The sequence below is a fragment of the Nannospalax galili genome, unplaced genomic scaffold (genome assembly GCF_000622305.1).
Source record: "Nannospalax galili isolate Female #2095 unplaced genomic scaffold, S.galili_v1.0 scaffold262, whole genome shotgun sequence".
Classification (NCBI taxonomy): domain Eukaryota; kingdom Metazoa; phylum Chordata; class Mammalia; order Rodentia; family Spalacidae; genus Nannospalax; species Nannospalax galili.
The window spans coordinates 907,831-923,742 of NW_008348083.1; the positions used below are offsets into that span (position 1 = coordinate 907,831).

Here is a 15,912-nt window from a genome sequence, read left to right on the forward strand (position 1 = left end):
TAGATAGATAGATAGATAGATAGATAGATAGATAGATAGATAGATAGATATAAAATGATATTAGATATGAGGAATCTAATATGGAAAAAATGCCATGCTTGAGGACAGGAAATTAAAATTTGTTGTACAGTATAAGTATTTATCTTAATCCTAGTGGGTTTTATGTTAGTACTTTTTGTTATAATACAACATAATGTGTTTCTTACATGAAGATTTTTGACATGTGCACCACTGTGTCTTGTTCATGGTTGTTCCTATTTACGTTTCTTCTCTCTTCTTTCCACTCATTTTCTTCTTCAGCCGAACTGTCCCTCTTGAGGCGGGGGGAACGGCTTAGTCATTAAACTTTCTGTTTATGCAGATGACTGGGGTTCAGTTCCCAGAACGCATCCACATATGGCTTCTGTGACTCTAGTTCCAGTGCATCTGATACACTTTCCCGGCCTGTGCCTACTATGTACTCATGGTGTACATACATTGGCGCAGGAAAAATATTTGTACTTATATAAAAATAGAAATAAAGTAAATTGTAATAAATAAATGTCCTTTTTGTGATTTCATGACACAAATGTGCATTTAAATATGTACTAAATATGTATGGCATACTAAAGAAAATGTGCTGTGCATCTTTTCCTAATTAGTTCTGGTTCTGTGGCATATGTCTGTACATATGAATATAATATATAATATGTATATAGCATGTGAAAGACATGTGATATGTCTTTTGTTTCCCCTCCCACTGCCCTCATATTTTCCCACCACTCCCTTTAGTTTACACCCTCCCCAAATCACACCTTATCTGCTCTCAGGTCACATGTGATACTATTACATCTAGACTGTACATATGAGAGAAAGCATAACACTTCTTTTTACTTTTTAGACATTTGATTTATTATTTTTATTTTATGTGTATGAGTGTTTTGTCTGCATGTATGTAAGTGCACCCGTGTCATGCAATGCCTGTGGAGCTCAGAAGAGGGTGTTGGATCCCTGAAACTGGAGTTACAGATGGTTGTTAGCTGCCATGTGGGTGCTGAGAATTGAATCTGGGTCCTCTGCAAGTGCAGCCACTGCAGCCTCAGCATAACATTTTTTTGAGGCAAGGTCTCTCCTGGGCTGGAACTGGCTATGTGGACCAGGCTGGCCTCAGTCTCACAGAGCTCTTCCTCCCTCTGCCGCCTGAGTGCTGGGATTAAAGGCATGTGCTACCATGCCTGGCTAGAAAACATGACTTTTGACTTGGAGTCTGAATTAGGCAACTTACCATGATGACCCCACAAATGATTTAATTTGAGTCTTCTTTAATATCTAATAAAATTACATTATATATAATTTATCTGATGATGAGCATCTAGGCTGACTTTATATCTTTTCTCTTCTGAATAATGCACTAATAAACATGGATGTCTCTGTTATATGTTTGCGGCTTTCCTTCATGGATGTCAAAGAACAGAGGAGTTGCTTACTGAGTGCTATAGCATGGGTATGCATACCAAACCCCATAATTTATCCAATTTTAATCATATACCCACCCAATTACACACAGGAACAATATTGCAAATAGGGGATTCTCTTTAAAAATTCGCTTTGAGAGCATAGTTTGCTTTATTGTGCATGTACACAAACCAGTCTAGTCTAGATTAGCCAACAACACATAGTTCCGATTGTGATCCGGGTTGTGTTTGAATAGAAAATGGGCATCATCAAGCGGTTACTAAGGGGGACGCTTTTTTCCATTGCTAAGACGAGATACACCTGGCATGTGAGATGTCCTTTCTCCCTCTCTCTGTCTGTACTTCTGTATTTCTCGCTTCTTCTCCCTCTCTGTCTCCCTCTTTCCCTCCAGTGATGGGAATGGAACCCAGTGTCTTGATCTCCTCTCTCTTTTTCTCTCCCTCTCCCTCTCCTTCTCTCTCCCTCTCCTCTTTCCCTTTTCCTCTCTCCTTCTCTCTGTCTCCCTCTCCCTTTCTCCCTCCAGTGATGGGAATGGAATCCAGTTGTTTTGCCTTCTCTCTCTTCCTCTCTCTCTTGCTTATCTCTGTCTTTCCTTTAAGTTTTCTCTTCTTATGATTTTAAAAGATTTTCATACATGTATACTCTGTTTCCATCATTTCCACACTTATCTCTTCCACCTCCAACCCCTCCTGTATCCTTCACACCTCAATTTCATGACTTTGTTAAATTGTCATTATTGCATGTACATAGATACAAGCACATGCACATATATAGATAAATACAGGTAAGGATACAAACATGGATATAAACTAATGAGTCCACTTAGTGTTGGTCATATGTACATGTGTTTAGGGAAGAATACTTGGGATTAGATAACCAATGGGTTTAACTCCTCCCAGGAAAATACTAACCGAAGCTTAGAAACTTTTTGTTAACTGAAAATGTTTTTGTTAACTGACCTGAACCTGGTCTGGTGTAAGTATCGTGATCTGATGTAACTATGGTTATTGACTTTGCATTTAACATGGTGTAATGATGGTTTTAAGCCTTACAAAATCTACTCTGTGTCTCCTTGGAGTTGAGAGTTTTTGGATGTTATCCCACTCTTGACTGATGACTATTAAAGGACTCTTAATTTGACCATCACTATGTGGCATTCCTCTGTGCCTCCTGCTCAGTATTACAGTAGGCTATTGCCTTTGCCCTTGGTTGCCACTCAGAACATTAAGACACCGTTACTAAAGAAACTATACACTTTGGACACAGGACTTGGAGGAATGGAGCTGAAACTGACCTGGGTTTCTCTTGATGATGTCTGGATACTTTTATTATTATTATTATTAATTTTTAAACTAATCCCATCTTGCTAAATTCAGTGCAACCTGTGTTCTCTTACTTTGATCGTGCTGCCATCTGGTGGTTAAAAGAGAAATGACTGTCTTGATAGTTTTCCCAAACCTCTGCTGTGTCTGTTTCTTGATCCCTCCCTCTCCTTTCTCCACAACTCCTTATCATTGCTGTATCTAACTCAGGAGCTATGTCAGATGTCAGAGTCTTACAGACTCCTGGGAATTTGCTCATATGAACTTAAAGCAATGGTGACAGCATGAACTATGTAGGAAATCAAGATGCCAGGCCCTAGGGTAAGATGAGCCCAAAACCTTAAAGTCCAGGCTGCATTCTCTGCTAAAGGGAGGGGCACTGAAAACAGTGGCTCTGATAATCCTTGTCTTGTAGAACACTGCCAGACTGGCAGGAGAAAGAAGCCTGGTCATAAGTGCAGGCTCCCTGCTCTGTGGGAAAGCATCTTGGTCAACAACCCTTAGCTCATCTCCTTGTCCTGAGCAAATAACTCAGCTATCCTTGGCTAAGAGATGAGGCCAGGTTAAAGGTTCACTCCTGAGCTAAAAGCTACAAGTTCACCATGCTTTGAGCTCTAAGAAATAAAACATCATAGCCAATAAATTACTGGATGGGCATTGATAACCTTGAGTAAAAGTTTAAGAATCCTTCTGGTGCCAACTAACAGACTAAATGTCCTGTTTCTTTGTACCCTAAATCTTTGTATGTGACTGCCATATCCCACATGACTGCTAGTTCCTTGGGATGTATAAAAACCATCTGAATTTTAAAATAAATTGGCTTGTTGAAAAGACACAGGTCCCAGGGTCCAAGACTCTGTCACGGATCAAGTCTCTCTGCTCCAAGCCAGTAGGTCCCCACTAAGCAAAGCAAACCTGAGTCCTGACACACAAGACCCATGCAAATTCACTCAGATAAAACCAGCATAGAACTAGGGAAATGGGCAACCTTAGTGGAAGAACTACTGTTAGCTGATCGCTGCTGGGTGAGGGAGAGTTGAATTTCTTCAAGGGAGTGATGCTAGATAGGCTGAACAGGCTCCAGTGGATGAACTCACACCAAGAGAAATCTGGGTACGAAAACTTGACTTGATAGGCCTTAACATATATGACAATGAATGAAATATGGTGGACAAACTAAGCAGGGTGCAGATGGGGGCACTAAATATGGTTCAGATGTATTGTACAAAATCCACAAAATTCATTAAAAATGGGGGGTTGGAGAGATGGTTCAGCAGTTAAGAATATTGGTTGTTCTTGCAGAAGACCCAGGTTTGAATCCCATCACCCACATGGCAGCTAACAACTGCCTGTAACTCCAATCCCAGGGGATCTGACAGCCTCTTCTGACCTCCACGGGCATTGCACAACACAGGTGCACTTACCTATATGCACACACATAAAATTAAAATAATAAACATTTTTTTTAAAAGTTTAAAAAATTATTTAAAATATACATTTAAAAAAAACAACAAAAAACCCCAAACCAGAAAAACTTCAATATAAAGAGTTTAAATTTTAAAAAATGTATTGGGTTTTGTGCATTTCATATCTTGATCAAATTTAGATGCCCCTCCCCCATTTGTACCTCCCATACCCCCCCCACTGGATTTCAGGCATTCTGTCATATATGTTGATTCCTATCTTTTCAAGCTTTTATACCTGAATGTCCTTCTGCACAAGTTCATCCACTGGAGTCTAGTCAGCCTATCTGGACTCACTCCCTACTCTCTCTCATCCAGCAATAATCAGTTGCCAATTCAGCTAGGGTTGGGGCCAGCTGCCCATTTCCCTTGTTCTATGCCGGATTTCTGTCTGATTGAGTCAACATGGATCTTGTGCATGCTGTCACCATTGTTGCAAATTCATATGAGCAAGTTCCCAGTGACCTGAAAACCTCTGTTTCCTTCTGCTCATGCACCAACCCTGGCTCTTTCCACCCTCACTTCTTCAGTGGTCTCTGAGCCATGAGTGTAGGAGTCCTTTCCAGGGACACACACTCTGCAGTCTCTTTTCTTTAAAACTTACCCATGTCAGCTCAATTAAACAAGGTCCCAAAGGGGAGGTGAGAACTAGGTGGTGGCTGGCACTAGATAGAGAACTATTTGAGACTGGTTGCTGCTGGGTGAGGGAGCGTATGTCTTACATACAACCACTGGATGGGCTGACTAGACTCCAGCGGATGTGTTTACACTGAAGGACGTTTGGGTACAAACACCTGAATGAATAGGACTCAGCATGTATGGCAGAGTGCATAGGGTTCGGTGGGGGAATACAGGGAAGCATGGATTGGGGGGGAGGTCTTGATTTGAGTGGGAAATGCTGTATTAAATTTAAAAAGCTCAATTTTTAAAAAGTGAAAAAAAGTCAGTTGTGGCCGTCCGTGTGCATCGCACTTTGTTGTTTCTTAAATTAGTATGAATGATGACTCTTTGATTTTTTTAAATTATGTGTGTTTGTGTGTGCCTGTGGGTGGGTATGCATGTGAGTGCAGGGGCCCACAGACACCAGAGGCACTGGATCCCCCTAGGAGCTGGAGCTACACGCAGTTGTGAGCAGGACAAGGTTACTGGGAAGTGAACTCGGGTCCTCTGGAAGAGCAACAAATGCTGATAACCACTGAGCCATCTCTCCACCCCATGTTGGCCAATTTTGAATAACTAAATACTCATTTCTTGTGCAGTACCTTATTTTATTTTCCCAAGAATTCTGAGTTTGTCAATCTGTGATTCAGAGAGATGCAGTCAATTGTCAGCTTTATCAAGACTTTGTAGAGTTGGGCTTTAACTCATGTGATTCGTTTCAGGCAGAGCAACTCAGGGCTTTCACTTGATTTTGTTGCCTTTTTTTCCGTTTTACTATGTTGTCTTTTTTTATATAAACAAAAGGCCATAAAAGAGAAAAAGTGGAAACAAAATATTCTTGAAGGTCTGTCCATCTTTTAAAAAGGAATAAACAACTGCTGGGGAAGTAGGCTCTTGACAACAGCTGCAGAGAAGAAGTTTCAAGGATGTACAGAGTTCCAGTGCTGCAGGTTTTATGAGTCTTTACCCAAGTTGGGGCAGTCTTTTCTGTGATATAGCTGCTTTTGTGTCATCCAAGTTACTTTTAAGTAACTCCTCACCCACACACCCATTAGTAACCCCAATAAAACTCATTGGTTCATCAAGTTGAGCATTAGCACAATTGCTACTTTGGTCTGCTGTGGGTTCCCATTCTGTAGTGAAGAGCCGTGTGTGTGTGTGTGTGTGTGTGTGTGTGTGTGTGTGTGTGTTATGTCTCTTCAGGAAAAGTCTGCCACACAACAGAGAGAATTGTATAAGTGTGCACAGAGAGGAGCATTCATCTGGCACTAATTCTGAACATCTTTGAAACTATGAATGTCTGCGTTCTGCATCATTCAGAGAAAGGACGGACTTTTCTGATTAGGGATTAGAGTAGTGTTTGTCTATGGGTATACAAATATAGAGAAGGAAGCATGATACTATATCAATTTATCTAAATAACAGTATTTAGTTACCTGATGGGGTGTATGCTCTCCCTAACCGTAGGGAATTTGGGGCATTTCTTTTTTTATATTCTTTTTTGCATTTTTAATTGAATTTTTCTGATTTTCATATTGTTTGATGGCATTTAGACCCCTCCCCTCTGCCCACATTCCCTCACTGCCCCCAGCCAAAATAATGAACATATGCACACATCTCTCTATCTATCATTTATCTATCATCTATCATCTATCTATCTATCATCTATCTATCACCTATCTATCATCTATCTATATCATCTATCATTTATCTAATCTATCTATCATCTATTATGGCCTATAGAGCTTGCTTTGTGTCCCCAAATGTCCTATAGAGAGGATCCACTCACAGGGACCACCAAGAGTCCCAAACCTGTGAGACACAGTCTTTCTCCCTCTCAGCAGCCATCAGTTGCCAAGTACACCTTAGGTTGGGTTGGGTTGGGATTTCTTACACCTTCCCCATGACTACGCTGGGATTTTGTGTGGTTTGAGCTGGCATAGAACTTGTGCACACTGTTATCATAGCTGTGAGTTCATATGACTAAATAACAAGCTGTCTGGAAGATTGTTTCCTTGTGGTCATCAACCACTCTGCCTCTTACAGTCTTTCTGCCTCCCCTTCTGCAATGATCCCTGAACCTCAGAAGGGAGCGATTTGAAATAGCTATCCTATTCAGGGATAAGTGCTCTGTGTTCTCTTACTCTCTGCACATTGGCTAATTGTGGATTTACCTGTAATGACCATCTGCTGCACAAGGAAGCTTCATTGGTAAGAGCTAAGAGATGCATTTGTGGGGCTAGAGAGATGGCTCAGTGGTTAAGAGCATTAGTTGCTCTTGCAGAAGACTTGGGTTTGATTCCCAACTCCCACATAGTGGCTAACTGTCCATACCTTCAGTTCCAGGGGAATTCAATTCCCTCATCTTACCTCGATGGGCATTGTGCTACACAGGTGAACTTTCATACATGCAGGCAATACATTCATACACATAAAATAATAATATTTTTTAGAAAGAGAGATACTTCCATCCTAAGTGTAAGGTTGCATTGGAGATGTATCACTTAAGGTTAAGCATCTTATGGTTATTCTCTGCATTTGTCCATTTCTGGAATTCTGTAATAGTCACCATCTGTTGCAGAAAGATGCTCTTTGATGAGGGGAGATAGGTACACTTGTCAGTGAATACAGGGATGCACATTTAGAATAAAGTAAGAAATTTCATAGATTTAGGGATGTGGCAAAAATGGTTTTTTGTCTAGGATCTATGACCATTCTAGTCATGTGTATTTAGCTACGTTTACATATTGTATATCGGTTCCCTGTCATTGAGTGAGCCTTGATTCCAACTAGACAGCTGTTGATTGCCCTAAGGTAAAAGTGCCGTTACTAAACCAATAGTGACAGTTTGCTGGGCCAGTCATTGTAGTTTATTAGGCTTCACAGCTGGGTAGGACCAGTTATTGGTTTTCTCCTTTAGCAGCTTGTATAATTGCCTCTGATACAGTAAGAGCTAGTCATCAGTGAGGAGGCTTCCTGGTCTGTTCTAGCTCCATTGCTCACATCCTGTGTCCAAAGTGTGGTCTGTTTTTAGCAAAGGATCTTACCTTCAAGTTTTGGGTGGTAGTCAAAGGTTGTAACAATTGCCTGTGTGATTTTGGAAGTCTCTTTGATTAATCAGTAACTCAAAAACTCAAAGGGAGGTTTGCCCTGCTTGGCATTGTGAGTTTTTTATGTTGTTGTTGTTATATAGCATTCAGCTATACATATATACTCATATATTGCTTATGTGTATATTTTTCAGTACTACTTTGGAATAATTAGTTTCTCTTTGGTTTTTATACTATGAATTACTTATCTATCCTCTCACTCCCCAGTATAATCTTCTCTACTCCCTCCCCAGTTAAAGGATCCCACTTTCCCCCATTTCCCCCTTAATAACATCTGTCTCCTACTATCCCCCCCTCACCTCTTGAGCTCCTGCTGCCCTTTAATCCCCATGGTTCCAATCCATTTTCCTGGTTCCTGAAGTTAAACTGGGATGTATACTCACAATTAGAGATTTGGAGCTAGGATTCCAAAATGAGAAAGAACATATGTCACTTGTTTTTCTGAGTCTGTGTTACTTCACTTAATATAACGGTTTCTAGTTCCATCTACTTACCTGCAAATTTTGTGATTTTTGTCGTTCTTTATTGTTGAGTAGAACACCATTGTGTAAATGTACCACATTTTCATTATCCATTCATCAGTCGAGTGACGTTTGGTTGTTCCTCTTTCTTAGCTATTGTGGAAAGAACAGCATTAAATGTGGCTGTGCAAGTATCTCTGTAGTAGGGTGAGTATGTTGGGTACACGCTAAGGAATGGTATGACTGGATCGTATGAAAGAATTGTTTTTAATTTTTAAAGAATTCTTCACACTGATATCCACAGAGGTTGCATTCATTTGAAATTAGACCGGAAGTAGATTAGGGTTTCCCTTTCCCTCCATCCACACCAGCATTTGGTGTCATTTATTCTCCTAATCTTAGCCATTCTGACTGGGGTTGGATGATATCTTAAACTGGTTTTGATTTGCATTTTCCTAATTACTAAGGATGTTTAACAAATTTGAAGGTGTTTCTAATCCATTGTAACTTCTTTTGAAAGCTCTCTGTTGACATGCATAATCCATTTTAAAATTGGTCATTTGTTTCCTTGCCTCATTTTTTTGAGATCTTTGTATATTGTGGCTATTAATTCTCTGTCAGATGAGTAGGTGGTGAAGATATTCTCCCATTTTGTAGGCTTCCTCTTCACTCTTTTGACTAACGAGTTGAGGTTATTAACACTCAGAGTTATTATTGAGAGATGTGAATTGAGGTCTGTCATTTCATTTCCTGTGAATGTTTTTAGTCTTATTTTGTATTTATGTATTCTCTACCTTCACTTTTTCTTTTTGCTTCCTCTTGCATATGGTCATTTCTTTCCTCAGTCCTCAGTGGGCTGACCCAGCCGTAAGCCTAATAAGCATCAATACTGGTTCAACAAATTATCGCTATTGGTGCAGTAGTGGCACGATTATATTGTGGGTAATCAACAGCTGTCTAATTGGAATTAAGGCCTCTTGATAGAAGGGAATTTATGTGTGGTGCTGTAAGTATAGCCAAATACATGTGGCTGGAGGTGCCATCAATCCTACATAAAAACCTACATTTGCCACATTTCTAGACCAACATAATTTCTTACTGTATTCTAAAAATTCATCCTCATATTACAGGCAAATGTACCATTCACCACTCATCAAAGGAGCTTCTTTTCGAAAGAGATGGAGACAAATACTGGGTTCCAGAATTGGTCAAGCTCATAGAATAGGTGTCTGTGAGATGCTTAACCCTAATTCAAACATCTTCAATGCAACCTCTACACATACGATGACTGCAACTCTTGCCTCTTGCTACAGAAATTTCCTCATACATCATCATCTGGTGATTAATATAGAAACTCATAATTGGCCAATGTGCAGGGAACAAGCAGCCACAGAGTTTTTAATCCCTGAATAGGACTTCTATTTCAAACTTTCACCTCCCAAATCTACGGGATCGTTGCAGTGAATAATTAAAAAAAAATGAATCAAGAAACAAATCATACAAAGAGTACTTACTATAAACACAGAAAACAAATTTTTGTTATTACTGTGTTTTTCAGTTCTAGGCATAGAATCCAGGACCTTGTGCACACTAGACAAGCAACTCTTTCTCTCAAACCAGCTACAGTTCTCATTATATTTTATGTATATGTCATTTAGTGAACTCACTGACACCTTTACGGGTGCCATATCTTGTCACATGCTGCTAAGTTTCCTAGAGTAAATGTAAATGCGCCTATGGAAAGAGTCCTGAAAAAAATCCAACTTTTTTATTTTTTTAAGTTCAATCCTTTAGTCTCTGATAGAAAATTTAGCCTTGTTCAAAATTTAAAACCACCAGTGAAAAATAAGTGTCATACGAAATTTAAAACAACCAGTGGAAAATAAAAATGCCATGTATTCAAGAAAAATTGAATATAGCCAGAAGTAGGGATCAAATATTGTTGCTTGGTAAAGCTCCCAGAGATCCAGCTGAGAATCAAATTGAAATACCAACCTGCATCTTCAGAATTCTCGAATAACTTACTGTTCTGAATAACAGAAAAAGTTGAAGAGTATGTTTATCAAGGCAGTTCTCTCAGACAGAATGATTTATTCTGCTTAACTGCCTGCAAGTCTCGTCAGGAGGTCTCCTAACAGATACACCACTTATTAGAATCACCAGGAGATCTTGTTAACATATAAATTTCTGTTTATTTAGAGACATCTCTTTTGGGTGGAAGCCAGCAGGTTCTGCAGTTCTAACAAGTTCCATAGGGATTATGTTACAGCTAATCCTAAAACACACTTAAAACAAGTATGTCTGTAGCTTTACAAACTAAAGAAGATGCCAAAAAAATCACTGAAAATACACAATTGAATTATTTTATTTCTAAATGACTTGCTATTTTAAGGGTCAGGAATTTAAAGTTCAAATATTTCAGGATTAAAAAATACCACAATCAGGTGTTATTGATCATATTTATTGTAATATTTATACTCCTTCAAGTTATAATAGACACTCACTAGTAATCACTAGTAATTAAACATTTCCTTGGAGAAGTACAAGTTTATGATTCTCTGAGCCTTAAGTCATCATGTTTTTATCAGCCAATCACTATATGATTTGTGTTGCATAAGTATGTGTGTGTTTGTGTTCCCCTTTATGTTGAACAAAGGAATAAAACTAAACAAAACAAAAAACTGAGAACAGTTAAATTTCACAGTTTTTTTCTCAGCAAGATAAACACCTACAACAAGGCAGCTCCCCATAATGCTAATTATTCAGAATGGCACAATTTGCAGGATGGTGAGAAACACTTAAAACTGGGAAACAGAAAGCTCTCTAATTGGTATAGTTTAGATCCTATATTAAGTAAGATTTTACATATTGCTGGGATTGTCTGGAAATACACCTGCTTGCTGGCTGATGCACACCTGCATGATTACTAGGGTGGCTTTAGTTTAGTATATCCTGTGGCCACTGTTGTCCAATTCAATGTTTAAATGTTTTCATTTTTAAATTAACATATAATGTGTTATATATCATTAGGACATTGTAACATAGTGAGGCTCCCTGGTTGTCTTCCTGTCTATCTCCCTCTCACACTGCATTCCCTGTAGCTACCTCCAATTCTCTTTCTCTTTCATTCCCCATGTGTCTATTTCCCTACTTTATCTTTCCTATATAACCCTCTCTTAGTCTCTTTCTTATAATTTTGTATTTATCCATACTTAAACCTGCTTGTATACATACATTGGTACATTACAGACTGGGAGCCACATATGAGGCAGAACACATGTTTCTTATTTTTCTGAGTTTGTGTCACCTCACTTAATATTGTAATTTCCAGGTCCACCATTCTTGACAATTTAACGGTTTCAGTTTTTCATAGCTGAATATTCCAATGGATACATGCACCACATTTTCTTTTTTTATATTTAGAATAATTTTATTGATCATGCTATTAGATATTATGGTGGCTTGAATGATAATGTCCCCCATAGTCTCCAAGTATTCAAACATTTTGTCCCTAGTTGGTGGCGCTATTTTGGGAGGCCTTAGAAGGTCTTAGAAGCATCCTCTGCCATGCTGGAGGAAGTATGTCATGGGAGCCGGCTTAGAGAGTTCTTAAGCCTTGCAGGAAACTCTGCTTCCTGTGCTTGCTTGATGATATGAGCGTTTAGTTTCTGCTCCTACTCAGGCTGCCTCTGCCACCATGCCTCCCCTCCATAATGGCCTCTTACCCCTTTGGAAGCATAAACTAAATAAACTCTTCCTCTTGTAAGTTCCCTTGGTTATAGCATTTCTATCATGGTGACAGAAAGGTGACTAATAAAGATACTAATATTTTTCTCTAATATTTTGCTATCATAAACATCTATACTTGTTCTTTTAAAAAAAATTTTATTACTTAAAAAATTATTCCAGAGTAGCAGCGGCGCCAGGTCCTGTGTGCAGTGCTCCCCAATGCACAGTTTCTCCAATGGCAGCAGTTCCCGCCACAGCACCAGGAGTCCGGTTCGTGTCTGCAGAGGTCTTTCTCTTCTCTCACGCACCGCTTCAGGAAATCGGCCTGAAGCGACTGAATCCGCGGTGGAGACAGAAAAGGAACAGTTCAGTAAACTCTTTATTGGTGGCTTGAGCTTTGAAACCACAGAGGAAAGTTTGAGAAACTACTACCAGCAATGGGGAAAGCGCACAGACTGTGTGGTTATAGGGGATCCTGCAAGCAAAAGATCAAGAGGATTTGGTTTTATAACTTTCTCATCAATGACAGAGGTGGATGCTGCCCTGGCTGCAAGGCCTCGGTCAATTGATGGGAGAGTAGTTGGGCCAAAACGTGCTGTAGCAAGAGAGGAGTCCAAAACCCAGAGCCCATGTGACTGTGAAGAAGCTGTTTGTTGGTGGAATTAAAGAAGAAACTGAAGAACATCACCTTAGAGATTACTTTGAAGATTATGAAAAAAATTGATACCATTGAAATAATTACCGATAGGCAGTCTGGAAAGAAAAGAGGTGTTGGCTTTGTTACTTTTGATGATCATGATCCTGTGGATAAAATAGAATTGCAAAAATATCACACCATCAATGGTCATAATGCAGAAGTAAGAAAGACCTTGTCTAGACAAGAAATGCAGGAAATCCAAAGTTCCAGGAGAGGAAGAGGAGGGAACTTTGGTTTGGAGATTCTCGTGGTGGCAGTGGAAATTTGGATCAGGACCAGGAAGCAACTTTAAGGGGGGTTCTGATGACTATGGAAGTGGACATGGATTTGGAGATGGCTATAATGGGTATGGTGGAAAACCTGGAGGTGGCAGTTTTGGTGGTAGCCCTTGTTATGGAGGAGGAAGAGGAGGATATGATGGTGGAGGACCTGGATATGGCAACCAAGGTAGGGGCTACAGAGGTGGTTATGACAACTATGGAGGAGAAAATTATGGAAGTAAAAATTACAATGATTTTGGAAATTATAACCAACAACCTTCTAACTAAGGTCCAATGAAGAGTGGAAACTTTGGTGGTAGCATGAACATGGTGGGGGGGATCACATGGTGGATGGAACTATGGTCCTGGAGGCAGTGGAGGAACTAGGGGCTATGGTAGGAGGAGCTGATACTGAGCTTCTTCCTACTTACCATGGGCTTCACTGTATAAATAGGAGAGGATGAGAGCCCAGAGGTAACAGAACAGCTTCAGGTTATTGAAATAACAATGTTAAGGAAACTCTTATCTCAGTCATGCATAAATATGCAGTGATATGGCAGAAGACACTGGAGCAGATGTAGAGCGCCATTTTGTGAATGGATTGGATTATTTAATAACATTACATTACTGTGGAGGAAGGATTGTAAAAAAATGCCTTTGAGACAGTTTCCTAGCTTTTTAATTGTTTCTTTCTAGTGGTCCTTGTAAGAGTGTAGAAGCATTCTTTCTTTGATAACGTTAAATTTGTAAGTTTCAGATGACATGTGAAACCCTTTTTAAGATTTTTCAGTTAGAAATATTGAAGAATACTCAGGCTGAAATGAAGAAGGAAGTGAAACACTCAATAAGCCAATTAGAAATGACAGGAGAAAGCTTCACAAATAGGATGAACGAAATGGAAAAACAGAGTATCAAGACTGGAAGATAAAGTGGATGAACTAGACCACTCAAGCAAAGATTATGAAAAATTTAAGAAAACACAAGAATGGAAAATGCAAGAATTGTGTGACACCATAAAAAAACCCAAACTTACTAATCATAGGCATACAGGAAGGAGAGGAATCTCAAGATTATGGTATGGACCAGATCTTCAACAGGATTATAGAAGAAAATTTCCCAAAATTAAAGAAAGACATGCCCATACAAATACAAGAAGCATACAGAACACCAAATAAACAGGACCAGAAAAGAAACTTTCCATGGCACATCATAGTAAAAACATTAAACATACAGAACAAAGAGACAATACTGAAAGCCGCAAAAGAAAAACAATAAGTCACATATAAAGGAAAACACATCAGGATTACAACTGACTTTTCAGTGTAAACTATGAAAGCCAGAAGAATCTTGACCAAAGGATTCCCAGTTCTAAATGACCACAGATGCCAACCCAGATTACTTTACCCAGCTAAAATGTCTATTTTAGTCGAAGGGGAAAGAAAAATCTTCCATGACATGAATAGACTGAAAGAATCATGTCCACAAAAACAACCCTTCAAAGAGTTCTTGAAGCAATACAAAGAGCTGAAGAAAGGAACAACTATACCCAAAAGGTTATAGAAAAAAACTTAATGAAGGTATAACTGTGGAAACACACAGTTACATCAAGAATGCAAACTGAAATCAAAACAACAGGAATCGATACACATCTTTAACTAATAACTTCAAATATCAATGAACCCATCTTTTTGTTGTCTGCAAGAAACTCATCTCAATTTTAAGGACAGACACTATCTCAAAGTGAAAGGATGGAAAAAAATATACCAAGGAAATGGCACTAAGAAAAAAGAAGGTGTAGCAATTCTAATAGCTGAGAAAATAGACTTTAAACTAAAACTAATCAAAAGAGGTAAATAGGACAACTTCACTTTGATTAAACCAAGAAGATATTACAATCATGAATATGTATTCACCAAACTCTGGTGCACCCAACTTCATACAAACAGTACTACAGGACTTTAAGACCCAGATTAATCCCAACTCATTAATAGTAGGGGACTTTAATACCCCACTGTCTCCATGAGATAGGTCAACAGGACAGAGTGTTAACAAAGAGACATCTGAATTGAACAATACCACATATCAAATGGATCTTGCAGTCCTACCGAGTATTCCATCCAAGCACCAAAGGACATACTTTCTATTCAGCACCCCATGGAACCTTCTCCAAAATTGATCATATACGGGGGCACAAAACAAACCTCAACAAATACAAAGAGATTGAAATAATTCCATGCATTCTATCTGACCACAATGCAATAAAGCTTACAATCAACACCAGAAGAAGCCCTAGTCACCACATGAACATACAGAGATTAAACAACACACTCATGAATGATGAATGGGTCAAAAGAGTAATTAAGAAAGAAATAAAAGTATTCCTGGAACTAAATGAAAAGGACAGTAAAACACAACAAAACCTCTGGGACATGTTGAAAGCAGTCTTTTGAGGGAAGTTTATGGCTCTAAGTGCCTACATCAAAAAATCAGAAGGAACACAAATAAATGATTTAATATTGCAACTCAAAACATTTGAAAAGCAACAACAAATGAAACCAAAACCCAGTAGACAAGAAGTAATAACAAAAATCAGAACAGAAATTAATGAAATAGAATCAAAGTAAACAATACAAAGAATCAATGAATTCAAGAGCTGGTTCTTTGAAAAGATAAACAAGATTGATACATCGCTAGGCCAGTTAACCAAAAGAAAGAGCACCTCCAAATCAACAAAATAAGAGATGAAAAGGGAAAC

The 15,912-nt window shown here is 38.9% G+C and overlaps 1 pseudogene; it reads left to right on the forward strand.

The window, feature by feature from the left end:
• The first annotated feature begins 12,419 nt into the window (after window positions 1-12,419).
• On the forward strand, window positions 12,420-13,566 carry LOC103743337 (annotated as a pseudogene).
• Window positions 13,567-15,912: the final 2,346 nt, after the last annotated feature.